The 27,809-nt window shown below is 35.5% G+C and overlaps 1 protein-coding gene across 2 annotated transcripts in view; it reads right to left on the bottom strand.

Annotated features, from left to right (window-relative positions):
• Positions 1–3,106, bottom strand: part of rspo1 (R-spondin 1) — a 31,955-nt gene extending 28,849 nt beyond the window's left edge. Inside the window, exon 1 of one of the 2 annotated variants that reach the window (XM_028471689.1) lies at positions 2,976–3,106. The gene's annotated coding sequence lies outside the window, so the exon portion shown is untranslated. Of the gene's footprint in view, positions 1–2,764 lie in introns of both variants that reach the window. The other variant, XM_028471690.1, reaches the window with a different exon arrangement.
• Between the last annotated feature and the right edge of the window lie 24,703 nt (positions 3,107–27,809).

Here is a 27,809-nt window from a genome sequence, read left to right as displayed (position 1 = left end):
AAAAAAAGTACACCCAATCGTTACTGACTAAATTATTATTTTGATGATCAACGGACATTGTGAAACTACAAAAAGATAAAATGACCAGACAACATTCAAATGCATCACATCAGCATTGAATGCTGGTTATTTTCTCAGTTTTAGAGTTCAAAAAGTTAACTATACTTAGAGCCTGAGAAATTTTTTTCATTAAGTTTAAATTGAATTTATTGGTACATTTTGACAAACCTTTTATTTTATACAGATGCCTTTGTGAACAATAAATGATGTTCCAATTGGACAAGATTTGGTCTCTTCCTTTTTAAGTTCATACATGAGATGTTTACTGTATGCAAGGGAACCGTGGCAACAATTTATTACCAACAATAAATGTGGGGGGTGAAAGTAACTAGTAACTTTTTCTTTGAGTACTATTGAATTCAGCTACTTTTTACATGTACTTGAGTGAGTTATGTATGACTTATTTGTAATTGAGTACAGTTTCAATCAAGTACTTTCTACTTGAGTAGCAAATAGCAGAACTCTTTCAGACATCTCAAAACACACCAATTACTGTAAAATTGGATGCTGCAGTTAACATTCGCAAATTATTGTGAAACAGTCATAAAAGCTTAAAAATCTTTCCCGAAAACAATTTTTGGCCATAATTATTTACAATGTAAATATTATAAATAAACAGTATCGGCAGTTAAGTCTGTCCATAACAACTACGGCTTTGTTCGCACACGAAACATTCAGTAAATACACTTTGTTGGTGATTATACACATTACACTTGGTAAAATATAACAACACGATATTGCAACTGAAGGAAGACAAACTAGGTGAGGACTGACAGAGTAAAATACGGCTGTAAGCATCATTATCCTCATGAACTCACTCAATAATGCAAAAAAAGGTATATCTGTGACAGATAAGCGACAGGTCTACGATATTGGCCTGTTTTCAAGATCGGCCATCAGCCGATTTTTATTTATTTAAGGTTTTTTTTTGAAAACTTAGTTTACAGTTTGATTTTAATGTCATACTACCATGAGGTAGCGTGCTTTATTCTGTGGTGATCCGTTTGTCTTTGATACTACAAGTCAAGATAATTGAAACAGCAATTGGCACTGAAATCAGTTTTCAGGTTACTGTTTGACTGTATATTTTAAAACATTTTATGAACTTAATTACTAGATACTTTAAGTTAAGAAAGAAGCTTGAAATTGTTTAAACCGACTATCTTGCACATTTCACATTGTATATTGTTGTCGTGCTTTATACTGCTACTTACCGATCCTGTACTTTTTGTTTTACTTGGTTGTGTACGGGTATATTTAAAGTTCAATAAATGTTAAGAGTTCTATTGGTGTATTTAATTTCTAATATATACATTTATATGTGGTTTTAAAAATATCAAATATCGGCTTCCAAAATCAGCCATCGGCTGAATTTTTTATTTTAATCGGTATCGGCATCAGCCTTTGAAAATCCCATATCGTTGGACCTCTGATAAAAAGCAGTATCCACAGTAATCTGAAATGTTCATACTTCAAAGAAGTCTAGAAAACCACTTTGCAGAGGGAATTAATGGAAGTGTCCAACAAAATCACTCATGACCTGTGTCCTTATGAGTAATAATCATAATTTGGTTTTACTTGCACGCTGAGGGGGCGGGGGGTGGGGGGGGGGGGTTGCTGTCACTTTTTTCTTACAAGGAAACCAAAATAAAACTCAATTTGACACTGATATACCACCACGTGCTGTTGCAGTGTTTACTTGAAATTGTGAAAAATGTACACAACATCATTGGACTGGTTTCATAAAAACCATTAAGGTGATAAATAAATGCACAGTATTTAATTATATTTTTGTTACTGTTATTTTTAGCTCATGAAATTTTCTTTCATTTAGAAATCATAACATAAATATGACAATGTGTTAAAAGTAAAAAGAAAGGTCAACCTGTATATTCACAACCTTAAAAAGTAATATTACTCTCACGTAGAGCCCGGCCAATACATTGGTGCGATCGACTAATCAGGCCACTTTTAGCCATTACTGATTAATCGACATTTGTCAATAAGTCGGCCGAATAATCGGTAACTGATGAATTAACTTTGTTGAAACGTGGAAATTCAGTGGCTTCTCCATTATACTTAAGTTTCACTTTTGAAAATTCCAACACTGTGAAAAAAATTCACAAATTCCTTGTTAGCAATTATCATTTTGCCTTTATTTACCCCCCACCCCCCATTTATCCACGTTTACCATTTGCGACTCAAGCAACTTTATTTCGGGGTTTTTTTTTTTCACATTCTATTCCGTAAATTCAGTTGGAACATGTTTTCCTTCTCTTATATATCAGTGGCTTTACAGTCACTGTACTTATGTTGACCGTATTACTTATCAAAGTTGCTTATTTTAATTAAGCAGCATTACGGGTATTAAAATAAGTTGCGTTTATGTAGCGTATATGTCCTGTGTATATCGATGTTCTCATTTCATATATTGACGATACATCGGCTATCGACCGACATGTTGGTTTTTGGCTGCTACATCGGATATCGGCTTTTTGAAACTGCGAAAGTCAGTATCGTCCCCTAAAAACCACATAAATGTTTGACTCTACGCTCACTACAATTTTTTTTAAAAAATATTAATAACAATAATAATAATAATGAGTACTATAATAATAATAATTAAAAAAAAAAAATACAGAAATAAATCCCCCCCCCCCATTTTTTTTTTTTTTATAAATAAATAAGAGAGTTTTAAACTCACCTGTACGTCGAGTTTCGAAATAAAGCTCCTAATTATAAAGCGCTGCTTCCACTTGATTTGCCCTGTACAACTTTCCCTTAAACATTTAAAGGTAAAACGATCTATTTTCGTTGAATGTGAAACATTAAAAAAGCACAGAATTAAAAAAAACAAAAACAACAACAACAACAACGAGCTCTTCTCACAGAGATGAGCGTGAACACAAACGCACGTGTGTACAATCCCCGCTGAGTGGGTTCTACTTCCGCTCGTCCTCTCCGTTCAGCTCAGTTGCGCCTGTTTGAGCTCAAACTTCAGCAAGTAGCGCCTCTTTAATCCCACCGTTCAGCCTGAACATCCTCCAACTGAGCCCAACACTCACACATCAGAGATAATATCTGCATCCAAAGCCTCGCACAGGCCACGCCCCCAACTCTCACTGAGAGATGAAAAACCTGCGGTGGATCCAGAGACACAGATCCGTGTTACTAAGACTTTTAGGACATCAGTGTAAATCAAACACAAACATTTCGAAAGTTCAAATAAATAAATAAATAAATAAATAAAATAATGTATTTATTCAAATTGCAATTTTGACATTGTTGTCCCAGGAACATATGGAAGCGGATTAAGTATGGAAGCACATTTCCGACACTAAAAAAAATAAGAAAAATAATTATGGCAAGTCATAATTATGAGTTAGTGAAGTCATAATTATGAGAAAAAAAAATTCATAATTATGAGGAAATTATTTTCACTGTAAATGTGTCATTTTGCAATAAAGACTTATTTATGTACTTGTACTATTTTCTACTCTATGTACCAATGTGTTGATTTCTAAGAACGGAATAAACAGCCAACATCTGTGTTTTGAAAAAAATATTATTCAAAGTGTAATTAAGGATGGTAACAATCAGTGTTGGTAGACTGCTGCAAATGACTTTACTCTATCATAATTATGACTTTCTATCTCATAATTATGACTTTACTAACTCTTGAATTTGATTTGCCGTGGTGATTTTTATTAATTTTTTATTTTATTTTTTTCTTGTGGTGGAAACAGGCTTCCAAGTATGGAGCCAATTTTAATGGAAAAAATCATTTTGGGCAAATTAAGAATAAAGTCAAAATGTCGAGATTAAATTTGAAATATAATGTTGAGATTAAAGTCGAAAAGCCAATTTTTTAACAAATTTTAACAGTCTTTTACTTAACTATACACTTATTTAACGTTATTTTTTTCTTTCGTCTTTGGTAAATGTTTTTATTCTTTTATTTGTGATTTTTTTTTTTTTCTGTGGCTGTAACAAAAGCAATTTCCCCCTGGGATTAATAAAGGAATTCTGATTCTGATTAAAGTCGAAGTTTTGAGAATAAAGTTGAAATACAAAATCGTGATAAAAATCGAAGATTTGCTAATGAAGTCAAATCTAGGGAAGCTGACGAGAACCAGTTCACCATATATGACAACAAACAGTAGATTGTGGCCGTCATAGGTTTTTATCATCTTGGTCTTGTCTCTGTCTTAACTCTTTATTAACTCCCAAAGGTTTTGGTCTTGTCTTGGTCTCGGTGCATTCTGGTCACAGGCAAATCTTGGTCTTGAGTACAACACTATATACTTTTCTACACATTTTCTTTAATATGTTTTTATTACTATGGACAACACAAGAATGTGTGATGAAGCCATTTTTATGTATCTGGAGGTGGTTTTCTGAGCTCTTGCTGCACATCGGAGCAGCCACAGCCGGCAGTCTGCTGCACTGTTTTTATAGTTTACATATGGGTGGTTAGGAGAGAGTAGAGTTACCGGGGGACGAGTCTGGGAGAAAAATGAAGCAATTTGTTTGAGGAGAATCTGCTTGAGAAGTACAGAACCACTGGAACAATGCATGAACACGGCCCAAAGTCACTCCCAGGGTCTGAGGTGAGTTTAATGGTGGCCGCCCTGTCTCTCACGCAACCAGGTTTTATTCCACATCTGGACTTATAAAGAAAGATTTATCTCAATTAAAATTCCCTACAAGTTACCTTTAATGCTTCTACTGTAAATGTTACTCATCACTACATGGACCTGATTGGACGCTCCAACGGGCTGAAGTTTGACAGGTGCAGTCCAAAGTGTTCATTTATACATTTTGCAAGTGAACTATATGGTGATTGATCTAATAAGTAAAGGATTTGCTGTAACTTTCATTGTCGGCAAACTATGGTCCCCAAAACTAGATGCTTGGGACAAATTTGGCCTTTTGACTTGTGTTTGAAATGTTTGTTTAAGATTTGTCCAAGAACAATATCCTGATTGGTCTTAATCTGATCAATCTTTGTTATACAGCCACCATTCATGGTTTCTCTTGTAAAAAAAAGAGTGAGACATACAAACAAATAAAGGTGTTAGCAGACTTGTTCATCCTGCCCATCCCAAAAAAAGCAAGAAAGGTCAGATTGGGGGAATTCTGCACCAAAGTGAGCACCTTAAACTGGTCTTTGTGCTTTTTTTAAAAAAGGCTTTCATTTCAGCATTGTCGTGACTGGGTGTTATATCTCAGGGTAAAAGGCCATTGATATCAGGTAAATGTATTTCAGCGAGGGTCATGCAACTTGCAATAATGCCCAGGTGGGTGCAGTAAGGAGGGAGTTTGGTTATGGTTAGAATAGTTCACATTTCTTACTACCGTAATCCAACTGGGCACAATTAACAACAATTCCTGGAGGTTTTACAAACCAACATTCCTCATATTAAGAGTGGGACGTACATTCAGCAGCGGCATTACAACAAGAAGGACTATACTGGATAAACACACTGAGGTACATTCTTGTTTGTTTTTCCATCAGATAACTATGGAAAAAAAAATAAGCCAGAGCTCTGAGAACAGCACATCTTCCGCATCTGTAGTTCTAATGACATCAGATATAGATAAAGACTTATTGTGAAGGAGGGTGGTAGTGTGAGTAAGACACACTCCCATTTACTCCTTCAGGCATTTTAGGGATTCCAAATAACCTGGCATGTATGTTTTTACCTCCACCAAGGAAGTAATGTTTTCATCGACTTTTGTATGTTTGTTAACGGAATATCTTAAAAAGTTATGAACGGATTTAAATCAAATTTGGAGAGCTTATAGACAATGTCAAAAGGAAGAACACTTTTGATTTTGGAGATGATCTGGAATGTATTGTAGATACAGTACCTCTACACTTGGCAGAGATTTGGTCTCTCTGAGTGCTCTTGTTTAATATTGAATTAAATTAAACTTTATTTATATAGCTCCAAATACAACAATAAGTCATCTCATATAACTCATCACAAAATATAGAGGTATGGTCAAAAACCCAACATTTTCACATGAGAAAGCATCAGTGGAGAAGAAAAACTCTTCTTTAACAGCAGAACCAGGCTCACAGGGAACAGCCGTCTTCCGGACAGGTTGGGGTTAATCCACAGAAAGAGAAGAACAGAAAAGGATAGACAAAAAGAACATCAGAATATCACAAACTCATTGAATCACGAGGCACAGATCAGGAACCACCAATTCCAGCAGCAAGACACTTGAAACAGAAAAAAGAGAGAAAGAGAAGGGGGAGGAGAAGGCTCAGACTGCAGAAAAACATGATACAGTCATGTCAAAGGGGAGAAGACCTAGACATTGAGAAGGGCTCATGGTGGAGACATTAGTGCCATGGTTAGTGAGTCAATGTGGGACAAGGAGAGTGGGATGTGTTAATTAGTGTTGTACTCAAGACCACACTATCCAAGACCAAGAATTAGCCAAGACCAGAAAGCTCCGAGACCAAGACAAGACCAAGACTTTTCTGAGTTGAGACCAAGCCAAGACCAAGGTCATCATAAAAAAACAATTTTTAAAACCACAATTGAACAGTTAATGAACATTCTCGTCTATTTTTAGCTTTCTTTTAAATACATTTGACAGACAAAAACATTTGATTGGGTTCTGATACATAAGGCAATCTGTGAGCTAACTGTAAAAGTTTCAAGTAAAATTACAAGATTTATTAGCCAGAAACAGTCCCAAGTGCTTGTCCGGCCAGTCAAGACAAGACCATGATCTTCAAAATGTGTTCTCGAGACCAAGACCAATGGAGCAGTATTTAGTGCCTCCTGAATAGATATATTTCTATTTATTTTCATATTTATTTTGCTTTCATTTGTTATTTTACACTCTTTCTCTATGCAGTATGTAGTGCCATCGCGTTCTCCTAGGGGCACACAAACATCGATTTGAGAAACACTACCTTAGGGTACTAGGCACTCGACCATCCCCAACAGCAAGCTGGACACAGTACAGAATTTACTCCCTGGACAGTATTGAAACTTGATTTAGTTTAAAAAATGGACTGTATATGGAAACCTATGGACCCAGAACTAATACATGTATTTTTAAGACCATGAGCCACTCAGGCTCAAACAAACCGTCTTCAGGCTGTGTGGCCCCAATGCTTTTGCTGCCTTTTTTAACGTGGACCAAAAAGTAAAACAAAAAAAAGATGGAAGAAACGATATCAATAGCTTTGATTTGCTGATCTAAATCTGGATGTGAAACTTTGTCGTTGAGAAATTTTAGTTTACACTCTCAGTTGTGTTTCCCTCTTATCCCCTTAGCCTCAATCATTATTGCAAACACACAAGCGGTGGTAAAGAAACCCACTTGGAATTCATGGAGTTCATATTTAAGTTTAACCACCGACCTCCAAAACCACCGTCATCCTCTTCCAGCTCCTTTTATACGGACATGTGTGAAATGTTTACTCTTATTTCAGATCTGCGGTTTGTTTTATGTGCCTCTTAAATACTGGCTGTTATAGATTAGTGTCTTACATAAAATATCTTCACGTTAGTATGATCTTCCACAGTATTGTTTTAATTAGAATGGTTTTAAATATATTATACTGTTTTTGGAACAACATGCTCCTCTCCAGCTCCGGCCTCAAACTGTGGCTTGTAAATAATGTGGTGGGATAGCAGTAATAAATGATGGGACAGTCAAATATGTTTAAAAACCCAGCTTGTTTTGCTTCTTTACAATTTCTTTCGACACATATTTCAGACCCTGAAGGGTTTTTTTTTTCTTCAGACTCAGATGCTTTTAAAGTTTGAGTAAATTATCTGACCAAATCCAGAAAGTGAAAACTGAACTTTCATGACTCATTTAAAACCGTATTAAAAAAAAGAAGCATTTTTTTCAGCTACAAAATAGAGAATATACTAATAAATAACTATGGATTCATGTCTTTTAAGCCCCTGTATTATGAGCAAATACTAAAATCAAGTCAGCAATAAATAATTTCGAGACTATCTCAATACTATAACAGTTTAGGATTTTCAAACTTTCAAACTTGAAGCTATCTTTGGCATTTTATTTATTGCAACATCAGTTTTATGGTTGAATTCAAAGTGAAAAAAGCGAATACCCACATGCACCAATTTCCAAATATTTTCAAATAGTTTTACGTCAGTTTTATGGGAGAACAAACAGAGCATGTCATAAATGTGTATTTCCAATGTTTTTTTTTTACAATTTATATTTTCTTCTCTATCCATATGTTAATTAATCCCTTTTTGATTGAACTTATGAAAGTTTAAAAGCATTTATATGAGAATGATTTCCTTAAGCACAGAAGTTGTTAGGAATAGGACTTTATTCCTGACCTATCTTCTAATTAACTTTGCCATTTGTTTGCCGTGTTCCACTCCGATTGGACAGCTCTTCCTGTCTTTGATCAATCCCTGCTGCGTCCCGTTAATTTGCTTTGCACATATTTAAATGCCATGGGTGTATTTGACTTGATCAATTCGTCCTGAAGCCTGGTTCGAGCGCAGCAGCTTATGTTGAGTATTTTCTTCAGCATATTGACAACATTTTCACTTATTCAATCAAGATTTTGCCCTCTACTTGCATTTTGTTTTGTGTTCCCTCCTGCTGTTTTTCCCAAAAACAATTGTCTCATTAACCAAGTTTCGTGATAAAGCTGTACACGAGAGTCTTCCGCATCCCCTTTGTATTATGAGAAGCATGAAAACAGCATAATGAGTTAAATTTAACAATCTCTCCTAGCAAACAAAGGCAACTTCTGTGCGGCCCCCAAGATGAATGCAAATAATAGCTCCAAAAGCACACAAATTGACATAAAAATACATAAAACCACAAAAGATTAATCCAAAAAGAATACAATATACACAAAAATAACTCCAAAAACACAGTATTGCAACATAAATTGCACAAAATGACTCACAAAGCACAAATGTTGACTACAAACATACACAAAATAAGAGGAAAAAAATGCCAAATTCCCCCAAAAATACACAACATTAATCAGAAAATTCAAAACAGCAAAGAACAGACACAAAATTAATTAAAAATAACAACAAAAAGGAGAGAGACTGACAGGAGAGATAGGGAGGATATTCTAGTGACTCCCAGGAGGAAAATTACACCAGAGATGTGCATGATGGCATAATCCTATAACAGGGGTGTCAAACTCATTTTAAAAAATTAGTTTTTACTAAAAAACGACTTGAAAACCTATTTGTTTCAGCAAGACTTTTAGTCCAACTTGACCTAGCATTGTGTTGTGTTGTACTTTATACTATTTACTTGATTACACGCTCTTATACTTATCTATTTCATTTATTTTACTACTGTGAAGCACTTTGTGACTATTGTCTATGATAATTGCCATACAAATACATTTTACTTACTGACTTACTTTAGTTCAGGGGCCAAATACGGTGCAGTTTGATCTCAAGAAGGCCACAGATTTTATGCGGGAAATAAGTAATTTCAACATTATTGTGCCCTATTTTTATTTATTTATTCAGTTTATTTCTGACATGGTTACATTCACTGTTTTTTTTTACTTTTTTTTTTTTTGTACATGCCGAAAAAGGAGACGAGAGAAGCAGTTTGCTTATCTGGGTCCCGTCCCCTGTTTTACCATCGCAAATTTACATGGGTTTACATGTCTCTCTGGTCAATCATTCTTGAGTTGTTCTGAACAGTTTATTTTGCACCATCCATAAATTACAAAATGTGTAAAAAATGTCCAAGCAATACTTGACAAATATCAGTCCCAACAGGGTCTTCACTTTAAATTTCCTCAATTTGTGACCGATTTCTATTAAATTAAGGGAAACATTGTTAGAATTTGAGGAAACAGAGGATTTTGTAAGAATTTTGAGTTTTTTCAACAGTTTAACATTAAAAATGACCGCAATCATGCGATATAAGCAACGGAAAAAACTGTGAGCACCTGCAAATATTGTTGAGTTTCATTAACACAATGATTCATGTTTTCTCTGTCATTTTTACTTTCTCCTCTGGGGCCGAATTTGGCCCCCTGGCCATGAGTTTGACACATGTGCTATACCAGTGGTTCTCAATTTATTTTGGCTCAAGTACGTCCTTTTGTCAGACTACAACATTTTGCTTAGAAAACTATAAAAAAAACAACAACTATATAGCGTAATGATGGAATGAACGAGTGATAACACACATTTTAAAGAATTTCATTTTGTAAATAAGTAGAAAAGAAACAGTATTTAGTGCAGTGGTACCCAAGTTTTTTTAGATTTCCGGTGACCCCAAAGACATTTTTTTCTACAATTAGTTTTAGCCCAGATTTTATTATTTTTTTTTAACTACAATTTTTTTTACAAATCTATTTTAATCTCTCAGAAATTTCAGGCGACCCCACATGGGATCCCTTTGAAAATCACTGATTTAGTGGCTCCTGGATAGATTTATTTCTTTAGTTTTTATCATTTCAGGTCATCTCACACCTGTTGTGAGACCAAAACTGACTTATTATTTGTTAATTTTCCACTCTCTCTCCCTCTCTCACGTACCCCTTTTAGTGCCATTGCGTACCCAAGGGGTACACGTACCTCCATTTGAAAAACACTGTGCTATACAACATTGTGGTGGCATCACTACCAACCCAGTGAAGGAGGTAGAATGGCTTCTATGGGAAAAAACTACCAGTAAACAAACTGTGGACGTTTTTTTTTTTTTCTGACTTTAGTGAGAGGGTATAAAGTTGCGGGAAAAGACTCTGAGGTTTTACTGTTATTGGATTAGTAGGTGAAGGATAATTTGTTTAGACCAAAAGTCAGTCAATCTTCAAACCAAGTCGCTGTCATGTTTTAAATTGTGTCTTTAAAAATGCAACAATATGTTTATGCCAAGGGTTTTTAGTTTCAAAAAATAAGTTTCCATTGGAACCTTGAGGGTATTTACTGTGACCATGCATTTTTTTAGGAACTCTTAAGTTAACTGCTATGTTTATAGAGCGAGAGGCAGCTCACGCGTTTTTGAGGCCCCCGCAACACTTATAGCCCTCTGTGCAGCCATAAACAACATGCAAAAAGCAATTGATCAAATATTATTCAACATCAACAATGTGAATAAGGGTGCTTAAATTAAAGCCATGCAGTCGAATGGACAGAAGATGTATGTGAGGCTCAAATGTTGCTGGAAGCCTTTTCTTTGAAAGTCTTCCCACATTTTGACATAATAAAAATTGATCACATTAGATAGAATGTGCCTAGAAAGCATTAAGTTGCCAACATGTGTTTACCATATTGGGGGTTGCATTAGTAACCTGGATATCACCTATGAGATGACAATAGGGTGAATCAATGTCCATCAATGCCTGATATTTATATTATGTGCATTTATCACAGTGTTTTTAATATTGATAACTTTTAGCTACAGTGAGAAAGTGATGTTTAATCAAAAAAAAAAAAAAAAATAAAAAAAGACAAAGACACCAAGCATTTTTGCTTTGGGAAAAAAAAAAAACTTTTTCATTGAATCATCCTTGATTTTTTTTTTAAAAAAAAAAAAAAAGAAGAAGAAGAAGAAGCCTTACGTTGTGTTATTTATTTCAAAGTCTCTTCAGGATTATCTTCTTGGATGACTTTTAAAAAACATTTTGAGTTACTTTTCCACAATTTGAACCAGGTGAGCTGTACGTTCTAAGATTTCAACAAAGAGAGAAGTCCAAGAGGAAATACGTAAATTTGATTTAACCACTACAAAGGTTTTCTAAATATGCATCTACAATCTGATCCCTGCACCGTATGACTTGAGTTACTTTTTTTTTTTTTCAGTTCAAAGAGCTAGTAAAAGTAAAAGCCAGGGTTAAGACATTTTCCTGTCATCAAGACTTTAGATATAACACGGTTGAGCCAGAGAGTTACAAAAAAGGCAACAAATGTAGACGACGGACAAGTTGACTGTTGAAGATTGTCTAAAGTTCCAGATGTGAAACGTAGACGTTGAAGGGGATCTGATTGACTTTGATGAAGGCAGTTTTCTACATGTATGTTTTCCATAGTTCTTGCATGGTCATTGTAAGAAACCAATAATGTATGTATGTATATATATATATATATATACAACGTAAGGTATTTTCTGTTTCATCATGTCTGCATTAATAGCTCATGCATGTACTGTGGGGTAAAAAAGTATTTGGCAGCCACCAATTGAGCAAATTGCCATTACACTGAGAATGGTTGCTCACACTCACCATCCACTCAGAAATATGAATTATGTCGAATAAAACCTAATGTGACTAAAAATGTTGCTGATCCCTTTTTGTAGAACCACAGAGTGTCATTTATAATCTGATAATATGGCTACATTACATAATATATGGGTTTTAGATTATTTAAAGTTGTTCAAGGCATATTATTGCATTGGTAATTTACATGATTTCCGTCGATCATCGTGTGTCCAAAGGCGCTCGGGTGTGCGTGTCCCTTTAACTCTTGTTGCCGCAAGGAATTGTGGGTCAACATTATCTCACCTCCTCTATAATAATAATAATAATGGCTTGGATTTTCATAGTGCCTTTTTAGAGGAGACTCAAAGCGCATACAGAAACCATTATTCATTCACACCCGTCACTCACATCAGTCATACCGATGGTGATAAGCTACAATGTAGCCACAGCATACTGACAGAAGAGTGGCTGCCATTTCACGCCTACAGACCCTCTGACCACCACCAACATTCATGCACAATTGAAACCCATTCATATGAAGCAATGTGGGTAAAGTGCCTTGCCCAAGGACACAACAACAACAATGACTTGGATGGAGCGGGATTCAAACCCCCAACCCTTCAGTCACCTGCACAAGACTGGGATGCGCCCACTCTACAATAGGCAAGCAGCTTGATGAGCAGAGATCAACTGTTGGAGCTATCACTGACAATCTCCCTCGACCTGGGGATCCACGTAACATCTCACCTCGTTGGGTACAAATGATTTTGAGAACGGTGATGAATCAGCCCAGAACTACACAAGGGCAACTGGTCAATGACCTGAAGAGCGCTGGGACCACGGTAACAAAGGTTACTATTAGTAACACACTACATTGTCATGGATTAAAATCCTGCAGCACCCAAAAGGTCTCCCTGCTTAAGCCAGCACATGTCCAGGCCCATCTAAAGTTTGCCAGTGACCATCTGGATGATCCATGATGTGCTTATTATAGTGTGTGTGGTTCAGGGGTCTATCAGAGCGTACTCAGAGGGAACTTTATGATGTACAAACAAGGTGCAACAGTCATTTTCATTGATACAATAATTCATTCATTTCTCTCATTTTTTTGTTAAGAGAAAAAAAAAAGAGAAATCAACTCTGATGCATCTATGTTCTTATGGGAACATTTTATGGGATCAAACCCCTAACTTCTCGATAAGAACACGCCCCCTCTACCACCTGAGCCACGGTCACCCAATTCCCCATTTAGGAGGAATTATCTTTCGACTCCTCTATTCTTGTTCAGGGTCACAGCTAGGGACCTCTAGTCTCCAATGTACGGATTCCCAGGCATGACATGGTAAAAATAATAAGAATTTGTGGCCACACATTATTAATTTGTTGATAGTTCAAACATGTCAGGAGATCAAAGTCAATTTCAGTTGTCTGAATAAATAAAACCTTAACATATTGTTCAAAAAGAAGACAAAAATCACTTGCTGTAATTATTATGTGGAAGTCAAGGACACAACAAAGCAATCAGCAGACACATCTGAAGAAGACTGGCAGTTGACAATCAAAACATGTCAGAAGATCAAAGTAAATTTCCTGAAAAACAGTTCTCTGAATAAATGAAATCTTAACATATTGAAAAGAAGACAAAAATTACTTCCTGCAATTAGTAAACGAAAGTCAAGGACACGTCAAAGCGATCAGCAGACGCTCTTTAAGAAGAGTGGCAGTTGACAATCGAAATATGTCTGAAGATCAAAGTAAATTTCCTGAAAAACAGTTTGAATAAATAAAACCATAGCATATTATTCAAAATGAAAACAAAAATAACTTGCTGGAATTATTACGCAGAAATCAAAACATCAAAGCAATCAGCAGACGCCTCTGAAGAAGAATGACAGTTGACAAGCGAAACATGTCAGAAGATCAAAGTAAATTTCCTGAAAACATTTTTCTGAATAAATAAAACCATAGCATATTGTTCAAAAAGAAGACTAAAATGACTTGCTGGAATTATTACGCAGAAGTCAAAGGCACATCAAAGCAATCAGCAGACACCTCTGAAGATGACTGGCGGCTGACGGTTGAAACATGCAGTATGCCAGGAGATCAAAGTAAGTTGTCTGAGTGGATGAAACCTTAACTCTTTTTTTTTTTTTTTTTTTTTTTTTTTTTTAAAAAAGACAAAATTAACTTGCTGGAATTATTATGTTGATGGTGATTAATTGAAAATTAAAGAGTAACCAGTCAAATGCAAGCTCGATATAATACTTCACTTTTAATATCAGTCAATTAAAAAAAAAAATGGATTCAAATGTGTCATTGTAGTCACTTAAACATTTGATTGACTGTTTTTCAGTAGAAGGCTGTCCATTAGTGAGCAGGAAAACACAAAAATCAAATCCTCAGCTGCTCATATAAAAAATAAATCACATGTATTCATAATTAATCTGATGCAGTGAGGATGGTTTTGTCTGGTGGCTTGTTCAATGCTGTCAAACTGTATTTATTATAATTACTTACATGTGACAGAAATGAAAAAATAAGGGCCAGCATTTTATTTTTTTTTTAATTTACAATTCTCTTTATCACCATGAAACAAATATGTCAAAATAAAACTGGGCCTGTGATAACAACCCAATTAATGAGTTTGAGCCGGGGCCAGAGCAATCTGCCTTTAAATTTCACTTTGCCTGCAATAAATTGCCCCGACGACTCTGCCTAAATGTTGACATCTGTTCTAATACATGTTAGATTGGTGTGGTTTCAGGAGAAATGGGATTTAACTTATTTGTGTTGATACAGTGTGTGATTTAGATCTAAGAGTTGCTGCTTTAATGGTGCAACTGCAGCACATACCAAGGAATCGGGGTCATACAGGTGCAGGGTATTTTGCTGCTTAAGGTACATTCTTTGGTCTGGTGCTAGTTTGACATTGGCACATGAGGCAAAGAACAAATTTCACTGTTGAGTGGGCCAAATGGGGGGTTTAAGCACTGATCCATGAAAAGAAATGGGGGGGGGAAAAAAGTTGTTTTTTCAATGTTTAAAGAAAATGGCACACAAGCTTTTCTCCAGCATTCATGGTGCCCACCTGTTACATTTATAGACAAATATTATTGTGTATTATATGCAAATGTTTGGCTTTGGTTTTGGGACAAATGTGTTGCAAGTTATAAACAGTTCCTTAATGCTGACGATAATGTTTTATCAGATACATACAGAGTAGGCCTCATAGGTCGATAAATCAAAGATTATTTGCTTGAGAAAAAACTTAAAAGGTTGAAATTGCCGCTCGAAAGTGTAATTCAAACTCCACTGTAAACACTCTCTTAATGACAGATTGCATTGTGGGATGTGGAGTCCTGTAGATGAATGCATAGATGTGTTTTTACTTCAAATTCACTGTGATTTTTTGTGTTTTTTCGCCAGACAAGGAGAACAGTGGTTTGCGTGATACAATGTTTGTTTTTTACATTATTCAACATTTCTTTCACCAGAGGGTCAGTTGAGAACCAGTTCTCATTTATAATTTCATTTTGTACGTATCTTACATGTAAACCCTTGCCATTGTTTTGCCATAACGTGCAAACACAATAAATCACAGTAAGAATCAAGTTCAAAATTAAGTCAAGTAAAAAAGTTTATTTTTATTTGCACCATAGTATATAGTCATCTTAAATATGTAAATCCTTGTTTTAATCAGAAATAAAATGGGTTCAAAGTGATGGTGGAATGGTGGTGAAATGGGATTTTTTAAAATCACAGAAATTGGTTAAAAGTTGTAAAGTAGAGTGGGCAAAAACGGACATAAAAAGTGTTTAAAGGGTCAATATTGGCTTAAAAGTGGCTGAAAAAAGTAGGAACAATTAGTTTAAACTGGCAAATAATGGACATGACAAATTGTGAAAGTAGTCAAATGGGCAAAAATAAGCATGAAATATGGTGAAAACAGGTTAAAAGTGACAATAATGGGTCAACATGTGCGACATTAGGTGGAAAAAGTGGTGAAAAGGGTTTATAAGTGCCGAAAATGTCTTGAAAGTAAAAAAAATTTTGAAAAAATGGCATTGAAGTTTGATGGAAAAGTGGCAGAAATGGAAGTAATGTAGAAAAATGCATTAAAGAGAGCAAAAATATGATAAAAAAGTGATGAAAAGTGATGAAATTAGGTTAAATGTTTGATGTAGTTTCAGAAAAAAGGGAAAAAATCGAGCAAAAATGGGCACAAATTGTTCAAAACATATTGTGTGTGTAACAATACAATACATTACAGCAAACTTACAGGATGGCTAGAGGAGGTCGTGTAGGAGAGGAAAAGAAAGAGATGCAGAAACTTTATCAGTGAGTCTTCCTGGACCTGGACTGACTAACGTAAATACAACAACAGTTTGAAGGATGGACTTACTTCACGTTTGAGTGTATTTTACACCTAACTCTAATGTTAGAATTATGCATTCTAAGAAATTTGCCTTGTTTTTCCTCAGTTTAGATCTACAGTTTTCTAAGTCTGGATGATGCATAGATTACTATAATCTCCGGTCATTCTTTCACTCTCTCTGACTGATATTGTTTATCTTCCACTCGAATGTTTTTCCCCTCCCACAGATGTTCTGGAACTGTCCAAGGTGTTAGTCACAAGTAATATGCACCTAGTGCAAAGGAGCCTGGCGTTACTTCAAACCCAAATGTCTCTACAAGGCAGAAATAGGAATAATAACCAAAGCCTAATGAGTTTTTCCAGCAACGTTGTTTTGTCTTCTTTTTCAATAATATGTCAAGGTTTCTTTTACTCTGACAACTTCTTTCAGGAAATTTACTTTGACCTCCTGTCATGTTTCGACTGTCAAGTGCCAGTTTTCCTCAGAGGCATCTGTTGATCGCTTTTATGTGTCCTTGTGAGTTCTTTCTGAGTCAAAATGTTCCCTCATCCTTGTTGATGCTTCCTGATCTCGTTCCTGATCTCGAGGGGCCAGAAAGAACTCATGAGGACACGTCAAAGCAATCAGCAGACACCGCTGAAGAAGGCTGGCAGTTGACAGTCGAAACATGTCAGGAGATCAAAGTAAATTTCCTGGAAAAAGTTGCATGAATAAATGAATTATTACCAAATGAGTTTTATTAACATGCAACAGCTTAAGGGCCCCAAAAAACTCACTTTGGTAAAAAGTTGGATGCTCAATGTGAAGTATCGAAATGTAGAAAAGATGGTAATAGTTTTTCTATTACGGTAAGAGGCCTATTTAAGTTTTAATGGTTCCTCCTTCTGCTTTTTACTGTTGAAAATCATCGACTTTGACCGTGTTGGAAATGTCATACTAACATACTAATCATACTAAGTTTGACATCAAAATAGTAAGCAGTGCGTTCCAATTAGATCATAAGGAAAGATTGAGTATGTGAGAAATGCCTGGATGTATACTATATTAGCACATTTTTTAATTATGCACAGTGGTCACAAAAGTCAAACTCAACCGCCCCATGATGCATTGTGGGCAGAATGTAAAATTGTCCTGGGACCAGCTTTAAGCTAAAAATCAAACATCACCTTTTCAAAACAAGTCTCTTCCTGTCTTCCATTAGTTTTTTTTGTAAATAGGGCTCTTGTTTTGAAGATGTGTCAGTAGCACAATGTAGGGTTCCTTAAAATCTCTGAAATATCAGCATGAAATGTGTATGTGTGAGTTTTATGAATCAAATGAGCACATGTTGATATTCTGCTTAGTCACTTTCTCAATTAAAATATTTTCAGAGATGCTTAGTCAGTGTGCTTCAGGTTTTTGTCGTTGTAGGTTCCAAATGCATCATGGGAAACTTGGAAGTATTCTTCAGTGGTAATGCTCATCATCCTAATTATGTAAATAGTATGTAGTAGACAGTATATACTTATTGAGTTTGTAGTGCATAGTATGTTAGTGGGTCATTTCGAACACAGCCCAAGAAACATCCTTTATGTCACTGAGCTAATTAGCACATGGAAATGTGTGCAAGGCAGCAGCTGTTAGCGTTTAAAGGCAGATTTCAAACGGCTGTTAAAAACAATGCCAAAATGTTTTTGCATCATATCAGAGCAAAAATGAAAATGCTGTAAAAAAAAACAATATCCTTCTTTTTTTCTTTTTTTTTCTTTTTTTTTTTTAGATAAAATTCTGATATTGTCCAACATTTTAATGCACTGTAGCCTCAATTTTGGCTAAATCAAAAAATCTGTGCAGATCACTTGTGTAGGACAGTCTGAATGGACCTCATAATTTACAATAGATTTAAATGTACAAAAGTTTCTTTAGTGTTGGGGATACATGCAAATCTATTGCACACATGGTTGATTTGTGGTGAATATTCAAAATTTTAAACTTTAGAGATTTTTTTGCAGCTGAGGCAATCTGGCAGTATTTACTCATTAAATTTGTAGCGTATAGTACATTAACACAGCTTTTGTTGTGAATTATTTCCCACATACATGTTTTACAGTAGCTCACTATGTAAATGTCTTTCTAATGCATCTTGATTACCTTTTTCCTGAAAAGTTAGGCACATAAACCCTTAAGCTTGTTTTGCATGAGCTGAAATTTACTCACTGGATAAACATTTTTCCCCAGATTCTCAGAGTAAACAGGTATTTAGATCTTGCTCAAACACAGACCCCTGAAAAACATTCACATGGAACATTTGTTTATGAAAAATCACGTCAAAGAAGAACATTGCTACTTTTCAGGGGAGTCCCTACCCTACCATCACAGGCTGTGTCATTCAAAGACACATTTGAAATGCAGTTTGAACAATCAACAGGAAACATTTAAATAAATACTCTCAGTTTCTTTGTTTGGAGACGGATAATTGGTTTATAGAGTTGGTCTGCTGAAAGCCATGAGCAGCTGTGCAATCAGAGCAGAGGTGCAGCTTCATAACAACCTGACTAGATTAAGGAGATTTTATTTTTTATTTTTTTTGCAAAGTCCCAAATGGCATGGTTGGATGAAAACGATACAAAAACATTGGACTGCCTTGCGTGACTTTGCAAAGTTTCCGTCGGTTATGTAACCTCCGACCAGGTTTGATGCTTTCCATGATTCTGTCTGGGATCGGCCCCTCTTTAGCGTTCAACAATGATTCAGGAACACTGGGCATGGATATCAAGTGTTGGGGAAGTGCAAACTGACCTCCAAAAAGGGGTGTGGGCGTGAGAGTATAGTTAAATAGATAGCAAAGAGAGGAAAAACTGCTTTGGAATCAAAGGCACACGTCTCGCACACTTTTCTAAGAACGTTTTCACTCAAAATGCTTCAACATTTATGTCATCAATGAGATTACTGAGCAATCTGAGCCTTAATACAGGAAAGAACAAAGGGTTTGTGTATTTTTGTTGTTGCTTTGTGTGTTTTCTAATTGTTTTTGTCTATTTTTGAGAGCATTTTCTATAATTCTTTGCTCTTTTATTTTATTTTTGTCTTTGTTTTGTGCGTTATTGAGAGTCATTTTTTTAATATATTTTTGTTGTGTGTTTATGGACTCATTTAGTGTACTTTTTGTTGTGTTTTTTGTTCTTTAAGTCATTTTTGTGAATCATTATTGTCATTTTTTGTGTTTTTCTTAATATATTTGCAGTCTTCTTGTGTTTTCAGGGAGTCATGTTGTGTGTTTTTGTTGTGTTTTTTTGTTTTTTAAGTCTTTTTTTGTCATTTTGTGTGTTTTTCTGATATCTTTACATAATCTTCTAGTCATCTTGTGTTTTTTAGGGAGTCATTTTGTGCATTTTATTGTTGTTTTGGAGTCATTTTGTGTATTTTGATTGTGCTTTTTTGTTTTTGAAGTCATTTTGTGTGTCACTGTTGTCATTTTGTGTGGTTTTCTGTTATTTTTGCACATATTTGTAGTCATTTTGTGTTTTTCGGGAGTCATTTTGTGTATTTTTGTTGTGTTGTTTTGTTTTTGAAGTAGTTTTTGTATCATTGTCTTTTTGTGCATACTTGCCGTCCTGTGTGTTGTCTGTAACTTTGTGTATGTTTGCTGTAGTTTTTCGGTGTGTTTTTCTCTATCATTTTGTGTGATTTTTGGAGTCATTTTGTCGGTTTAGTTTAGGGGCTTGCTTTAGACCCTTGTGACATCCTCAGCATAATAATTGTCCTTTACATTGACATGAAAAAGTCATCAGTTGGCTCAAAATAAATGACTTGACCAGAGGGGAAAAAGACAGTTAAATCTACATTTGGAATCAATCACAGCAAAATAATGGAAGTGATCACTTTTCCACTGGAAAATCACCTTTATTAAGCTAAATTAGGCTTTGGCAGAGGAAAATGTTTGTGTTTAAAACTGAAGTCATTTCAAACTTCAATAAAAAGTCGAGAAGGTTTTGACTTGTGAATGGTTCGTTACAAGTTATAGGGCTGGATTTATAAACCAATACGACTGCTGCAGGACATATTATATGTGCTTGAATTGTACTTGTTTGTTTTTAAATTGATCGATTTGTTGGTGTTTTAAGTTTAAACCGTGAGTTCTTTTGGTTCAACATATGAAGTTGAATTACTGGGACTGTTCAGCCTGAGGTAAACCTCAAAAACATGTTGGTTCGATTTGTAAATCTAACAGAAAGATGTTTATTTTATTTATTATCTAGTGAAATGTTAATACATCTATAACACATACACATTGCAGAGCAGAGTTGTGCAAATTTTATAATGACGAGGGCCCACAAAAATGTACGTAATCGCCACATTGTCAACATTCATGTCAACATTTAGAGCATGTGTCAAACTCAAGGCCTGGGGACCAAATCCAGCCCTTTAGAGCATCAAATTCGGCCCGCTATAGGATAAAGTGGGAATAAGAAACAATAATTGTGTAAATAACCAAATAATTCAGTTTTAGATATCCCAGTCTCTCCAAATTCACAAATTTAATAAAACTCCATAATATTTGTAGGGGCTCCCATTTTTTCTGTGCTTATATCACATGAACAGTCATTTTAATCTCAAATTGTGGAAATAATCCTACAAATTTACACAAGTAATCCAACAAAATTCCCAAAATTAGACAAAAACTAGTAACAAAATTAAAGAATTCCTTGATTTTCCTACAATTGATTTTCATTAAGTAGATTCACATAATTTTCAATGCTTTACATATTGTATTAATCAATTACATGTTGAAGTACAAATGCGTTTGACACCCCTGATTTAGAGTATTGGAAAATCTAAGCATTAAGACATTAAAGAATTATGGATTTTGTGTGTTTTTGTTTAAAAATGTGTGTCATTTTGCTGATTTTGTTTAATTTTCTCTCATCTTGTGTGTTCTAGTTGTTTTGTGTGTTATTCAAGTCTATTCCTGTATTTTGTTGAGATTTTGTATAATTTTTGTGCCTCATTGTTTAGAAATCTTTTTTGTTGTAGTTTTGTGCATTTTTGGAGGAACTTTATGTTTTTTTTTTGTTTTTGTTTTTTTCTGAAAAAAATTCTGTTATGTTTGTGTATATTTGCAGTTTCGTCTGCTTTTGTAGTAAATTTTACAATTTCAATGATTATTTTGTGCATTTACTTTAGGTTAGTTGCCCATATCTGTAGTACAGTACACAACATAGATTGTTGCCAAATTTGAAAGAATTACTGATATGAGGTTGTACAATGAAGAGAGCGATTTTATTTATTTTATGAAAATCCAAAGCACAAAACTCTTGGTTTATTTCCTGGAACTGGAAGACAAAATATTTTGAAAAATAAATAAATAATAATAATAACTTTTCTAATGACATTCTCTGTTTTGCTAAATGTGATATGCATGTGCCTCAGTAACACTCGGTAAAGGCTGTGCTCACTTCATAGCAGCCCTGCAGTTTACCAGCTTCCTGTATATATTTGGCAACATTTTGCTATTGGACGGACTATTTAAAACACCCTCCAAAATAAACACTTCTCTTCAGTAAGTCCTTCTCTAGGCTGGATCGGGAACAGACGTCGTGGTCTGGCTGATGAATAGAAAACATCTGAAACAACTTCTTTAGCCTTGGTTCAACAAACACACCTTTCAACACATTTATACCAAAAACACCCCCAGGTCAAAGCAGCCTCTCCTTGTGATTGGAAGAATTAAGTAGGATTTATTGAAAAAATATATAAAAAAATGTTGTTTTTACAGGTTTCAGCTTTATTATTATCAGTTAAGTTATCATTTTAAAAAACAACAATTAGGCAGCAGTGGTTCAGAGATCAGAGACGTTGGCTTGAGATGAAGAGAGTGCAGGTTTGAAAGGGCACCACTGTGGGTTGAGGCAAAGCTCTATCATAGATCTGCTTCTAGAGCATTCTCCAAAATGCTGTTTGGGGGGGACTAATGTTTGCCAAACTACATGGAAAGATTCCTCATCCATGAAATGGTTCACGAGCAAAATCTATTACGCGTTACCTTGTTAATGGGCAAAAATTCTTGATAAGCACTCATTAAAATTGAACTTCTAAACATCAGTAGATCTCTATCCACGGCTCTGATAAGACCCAGCTTTGGGGCCTCGTAGTGGCTCATGGGGCCCTACATATTTGCATAGTTCGCATATAGCCAGAAACGGCTATGCTATGTTTTCAACCAAAAAGGCCAAACACCAGATTATTTTATGTTTTATGATTATCAATGAAATTATCCTCAGGTCTGAGGTATGTTAAGAGTGAATTTGTCCCGCTCTAAGACGGGTCTGGGTCGCCCAACGTTAAAGTGCTGAAAAAATACATGTATAATGATTAGGTTTGAAGTGATGTAGTTTATTGATCCTAGTCCCACTCTTCACATTTTAGTCTCAGTATTTAAATTGAGTTGTAAAATGTCAGAGTGAATGTCCTCTAAGGGTTGAACGCCGGCTATTAAAAAATTGAAATTTGCAATTGGATTAGATCAGTGACATCACTAACAGTCACTGTTTCCCCTGCCCCTTCCATAAAAGACGGAAGAAGGGACTAGGTTTCCTCAGTGAACATTGATTGACAGATCCATAGGGAAATGTGCAGCGCTGTGGGGGCGGGGCTGCTGTGACTGGGCGTGTCTTAACTACTCTAGAAGCAACGCCCATGAATCAAGGCATTTTTTTGAATTTCCCCCTAACAGCAGGTCAGCAAAAACCTGGGGATGTACTTACACTTTAATAATAAACTTGTTCACAGTTACAGTTTAATTAAATTTACTGTGGAAGTAATCCAAGTCATTAGATTATTACTGTACTTAGAATGAGTAATGTAAGGAATTACATTACAAATTAAATTTTTGGGCATGTAATCTGCACATGTAACTTATTACATCTTGAAAGTAACCTTCCCAACACTGATTATTTCCTCCCACACTGCCCTGCTGACTTTAACCATTAAGGTGGCGATCCAAGTCACTTTTTCAAGTTGGAGGTCGGAAACAACTTAGTTGCTCAGAATGAGGTATTGGGTCATGTTGTTAGATCTCGTTGGATCACACGAGATTTCTGTCTTGGAAGATCATTGATTGAACAGAATGGTTCAGTGTGTGGTGTGCTGTGTTGAGATTATCGGAGCACACACACACACACACACCGTACAATTAAAACTGTTCTATGCCTGATTTTTTGGGTCAGTAACAGATTAACAGGTTAAAAAAACCCTACTTAATACAGTGTCACTTTTATCTATTTAATTTTACAAGTTTCACCCTTCTTCACTGATGCTTTTTGACCTCTCCTTCTACATTAGTTATATACTTCCAGACTCATTAAAAAACTTGCATGTTCAGACTGTCCAACAGTCATCTACATTGGTTTCTCTTGTTAAGGGTGATGGGGAGTTTACGAAGCAGGAGAACACGCAAAAACGGATAATGACGGAAACACTTTCTCTACTACAGGCAAGGGACTAAATTCTATGAAGACATTGTTTTGAATGGTGAAGGGAACCAGAGTGTGTACCTGCCAAGAAACATACAACAAGACGAGGTTGAACACTCGATCTAGGATTATGAATTAAGCAGTTAAATATTCACTCTTGCATAAGAAGAACCATCACAGTTAATAAGAGCCAGGCGCTGCAGGTGGATCACGCAAGTGTAGCCGGATTAGTTTATTTATGTAACGCGTGAACTTAAAAGTGTCGGGGTGTACACATTGGAGTGTTTGGAGAAGAACTTAATGAACCACATGCGATGTAGTGATTCTTTGAACATTTATTATGCTCCCAGGGTCACTGGTAGCAGAAGTTATTGATTGAACTTACTTTTCATCCATTAAAGTAACACATGAGTGCAGCTGGGGCCCTGAAAATCTGAATATGCTAACAATTTAGTGTGTCAGTGCGCAGTAAACACAATGATTCATACGACCTTATGAGTGCTTAATGCTCGTAAATAAATCCTTTACTATACATTGGCACCTCCCAATGGTCCTTTAACTTTGACATGCCACAGTTTTCCCTCCTGGCTTCCAAACATCCCTTAAAAAATAGCTTTTCTTAGATTGGTGTGTGAGTTTGTGCTTAAAGGGAAAGAAAAGAACAAACTTTGACATAAACTTTGATAAGAAACAGTTTCCCTCAAAGAGGTTGACACTCAATTAAACTGTCAACAAATTGCTCATGGCCCAAGGTTTGAACTCAAGTACGAGACAGAACCAAGAAAGCAGATCCCGGAAAAGAATTTTGGGGTAGTTGTGAAGCTTTGTTGAGAAACCAGAGGATTAGTTTGTGTTGGAGAATCGAATAACGCGGCTCAGAGTGTAAATTCCTCTACACACAGATTTGAATACTGTTAAATGAAGCTTTGAGAAAATAAGGCAGGAGCAAAAACCGAATATGAGTTTAATAATGAAGCATGCATATAAATGATCAAATTTACTCCTGAAAAGACTTTGGTGTGCTGTGGTATTTGGCTGTAAGACAACGTTCAGACAGCAATTCTTAATGCACTATTCAGAGGTATTTGGAGAAATCCGATTTTTCTTTTTTTGTCACATCAGTCTCATTAAATACAACTTCTAAAAGTTTAGAGCAGTGCTTCGTAAATAGTGGGGGGTGCCCCTATGGAGCGTAGTGTCATGACAGCAAAAATCTGATTTTTCAAAAACATCCAAATTGAGCATTAAGACCAGCGTTGTGAATGCAAGGTAACGGTCAGCTACATTTTAGAAGAAGAGTAAAAAGGAGAGAGCCGTCATAGTTGTTTTATTTTTTAAATTGTGTGGTTTTTGCATTTCAATGATGTAAAGGTCGTATGAATGCGACATGTCCGTGTAAACAGCAGTCTCTTTGCAAAATATATATAAATATCAGATTTAGGACCACATATGAAAGTGGCCGGATTTAGTAAAGTATCTGTATTGATCCAGCAGATTGGATACAGGTCGCATCAGGGAAAAACATTTTTAATTTGGGCCAGGAAGTATTTTTATTCGGTTTGGCCCTTTGTCAAAATGCCAAAGTTATTCTCATAAATCTTCTGATAGAGATTTTACTCACAGATAAATGTTGAAGGTGGAAATTGCTGCTCAGAAGTTTGGTTTCAACTCCACCATCAACCAGTGGAATGTTGACAAAAGGTCATGTGACTTGAACTTTGGAAAAGTTTCACGCATTGCATTGTAGGAACTGAAGTTGAAGAATGCAAAGACAACACTGAAGTGTAAAAGTATCCTTAAGAAGTACTTTATTTCTTTCTTACTGTGATTTCTTGTGTTTCTTTGACAGAAAAGTAAGACAGTGATTTGCGTGATGTCAGTTTTGTTCTGGTTTGTGACTTTGTTTTGGCTCTTCCCTGTTCTAAGACGCCACTCTGATTTCAGAGTATTCAAATATTTCTGTGGAAAACAAAATATCAACATCCGTTATTGTTTTTTGTCAAGAATTTTCATTCTGTGAAAACACCATAAATGTCTCTTTCACACTCCCTCCGATGTTTGTATTAAACATTCTTCCTGTTTCTCCTACATACAGTATGTGTATTGGCATGACATGCATGGAATTTCATATATTACGTTGCATTTACTGCCTTGTTCTATTTTGTCTTTAGAAGACAGACAGTTCATAATCAAAACATGTCAGGAGGTAAAAGTACATTTCAAAAAGTTGTCTCAATGAATGAAACCTTAACATATTCTTCAAAAAGAATACAAAAAATAACTTGCTGGAATACATACAGGTACAGCTTTAAATATGTGGTTTAGCAGCTTTAATGGTGCAATGAGGAATGTTTTCAAAGGTATGTGTGACATTGAACCAAAAACTTACATAAATACATGGTCCAGGTTTTTGGACGGCTTAAATGTAATAATACTCAAAAGTTAAACAATCTGCAGTGTCTTTATTTCTACTCATCTTTCAGAGAGAGACTACAGAGAGCAAAAAGGCACGATGACCTCAATAACACAAGACTCTTCTTTATGAAACCTTACAGACAACACTGTCAGGCTTTGTTGTTCCATCAACAAAAAAAAGTGATTTGGGTCCACAATGTTCACTAAGCATATTTTGGCTGTCTCAATGACACTGGGAAAGGGTCGAAAACAATATATATATTTTTTTTTTTAACAATTTGAGCTCATTTTTGCTGATTTTGACCCTTTTTTCGGCATTTCCATTACTTTTTTGCCATATTTTTGCTGCTTTTAATGCATTTTTGCTAAATTACTCATTTTTCTGCCACTTCTCCATCAAATTTCAATGCCTTTTTCTGCACATTTTTGGCACTTAAAAACCCTTTCCTCCACTTTTCCCTTGCATATGTTGACCCATTATTTTCAGTCATGCTGATTGTTTGCCAGTTTAAACTAATTGTTCCGACAAATTGTTCAAATATTGACACTTTGAACTCTTTTTTTTTTTTTTTTTACCACTTTTTTCATCCGTTTTTGCCGACTCTAATGTGCATCTGTTAACCAATTTCTGTGTGTTTTTTTAAAAAAAATTCCATTTCACCACCTTTTCCACCATTTTTGGTCACTTTTAACCCATTTTATTTATGTTTAAAAGAAGGATTCACATCTGTAAGATCTCTATATACCATAGAGCAAATAATAATAAATAATAATAAACAGTGGATATTATTCAGATAAATGAATAAATGTAGTTATCACAGATTCATAGAACAATGGACCATCATTTTGCTGACTAAATGGATGGAACCCAAAAAGCACTCCCCGTTATTTCCCCTTATAGATGTCCCTGTCTCCACATGACTGTTCTTCAATGTTCATGCCTGTGTCCAACCACCTTCAGGTACAGTGGGGTCCCCGGTCTCTGGCACCTTTATTTTGGGAGTCGCAGGCTGAAAAGTTTAAGAACCACTGGTGTAATGAAAGGGAAACAAATTAAAGTTTTACCTCTTGTGTGTTCTTAAGAAACACGGCACCCACCACGCTATTAAACCAACAAATAGCGAGTCATGCAGGTCACAACGATGAATGCGCAAAGAGCAAATTTTTCAATTTCAGTGGATGCAGGGAGCCGAATGAAACACAAAGAGAAGAGTTGAAGAGAAACCAAGGGTTTAAAGAGCTATAGGAGCTCCACAAGGACTAATAATCCTTTGACAAAGCTGGACCCACCTTGGTTCT

The sequence above is a fragment of the Gouania willdenowi genome, chromosome 16 (assembly GCF_900634775.1).
Source record: "Gouania willdenowi chromosome 16, fGouWil2.1, whole genome shotgun sequence".
NCBI lineage: Eukaryota > Metazoa > Chordata > Actinopteri > Blenniiformes > Gobiesocidae > Gouania > Gouania willdenowi.
This window is presented reverse-complemented; position numbering and strand designations above follow the sequence as displayed.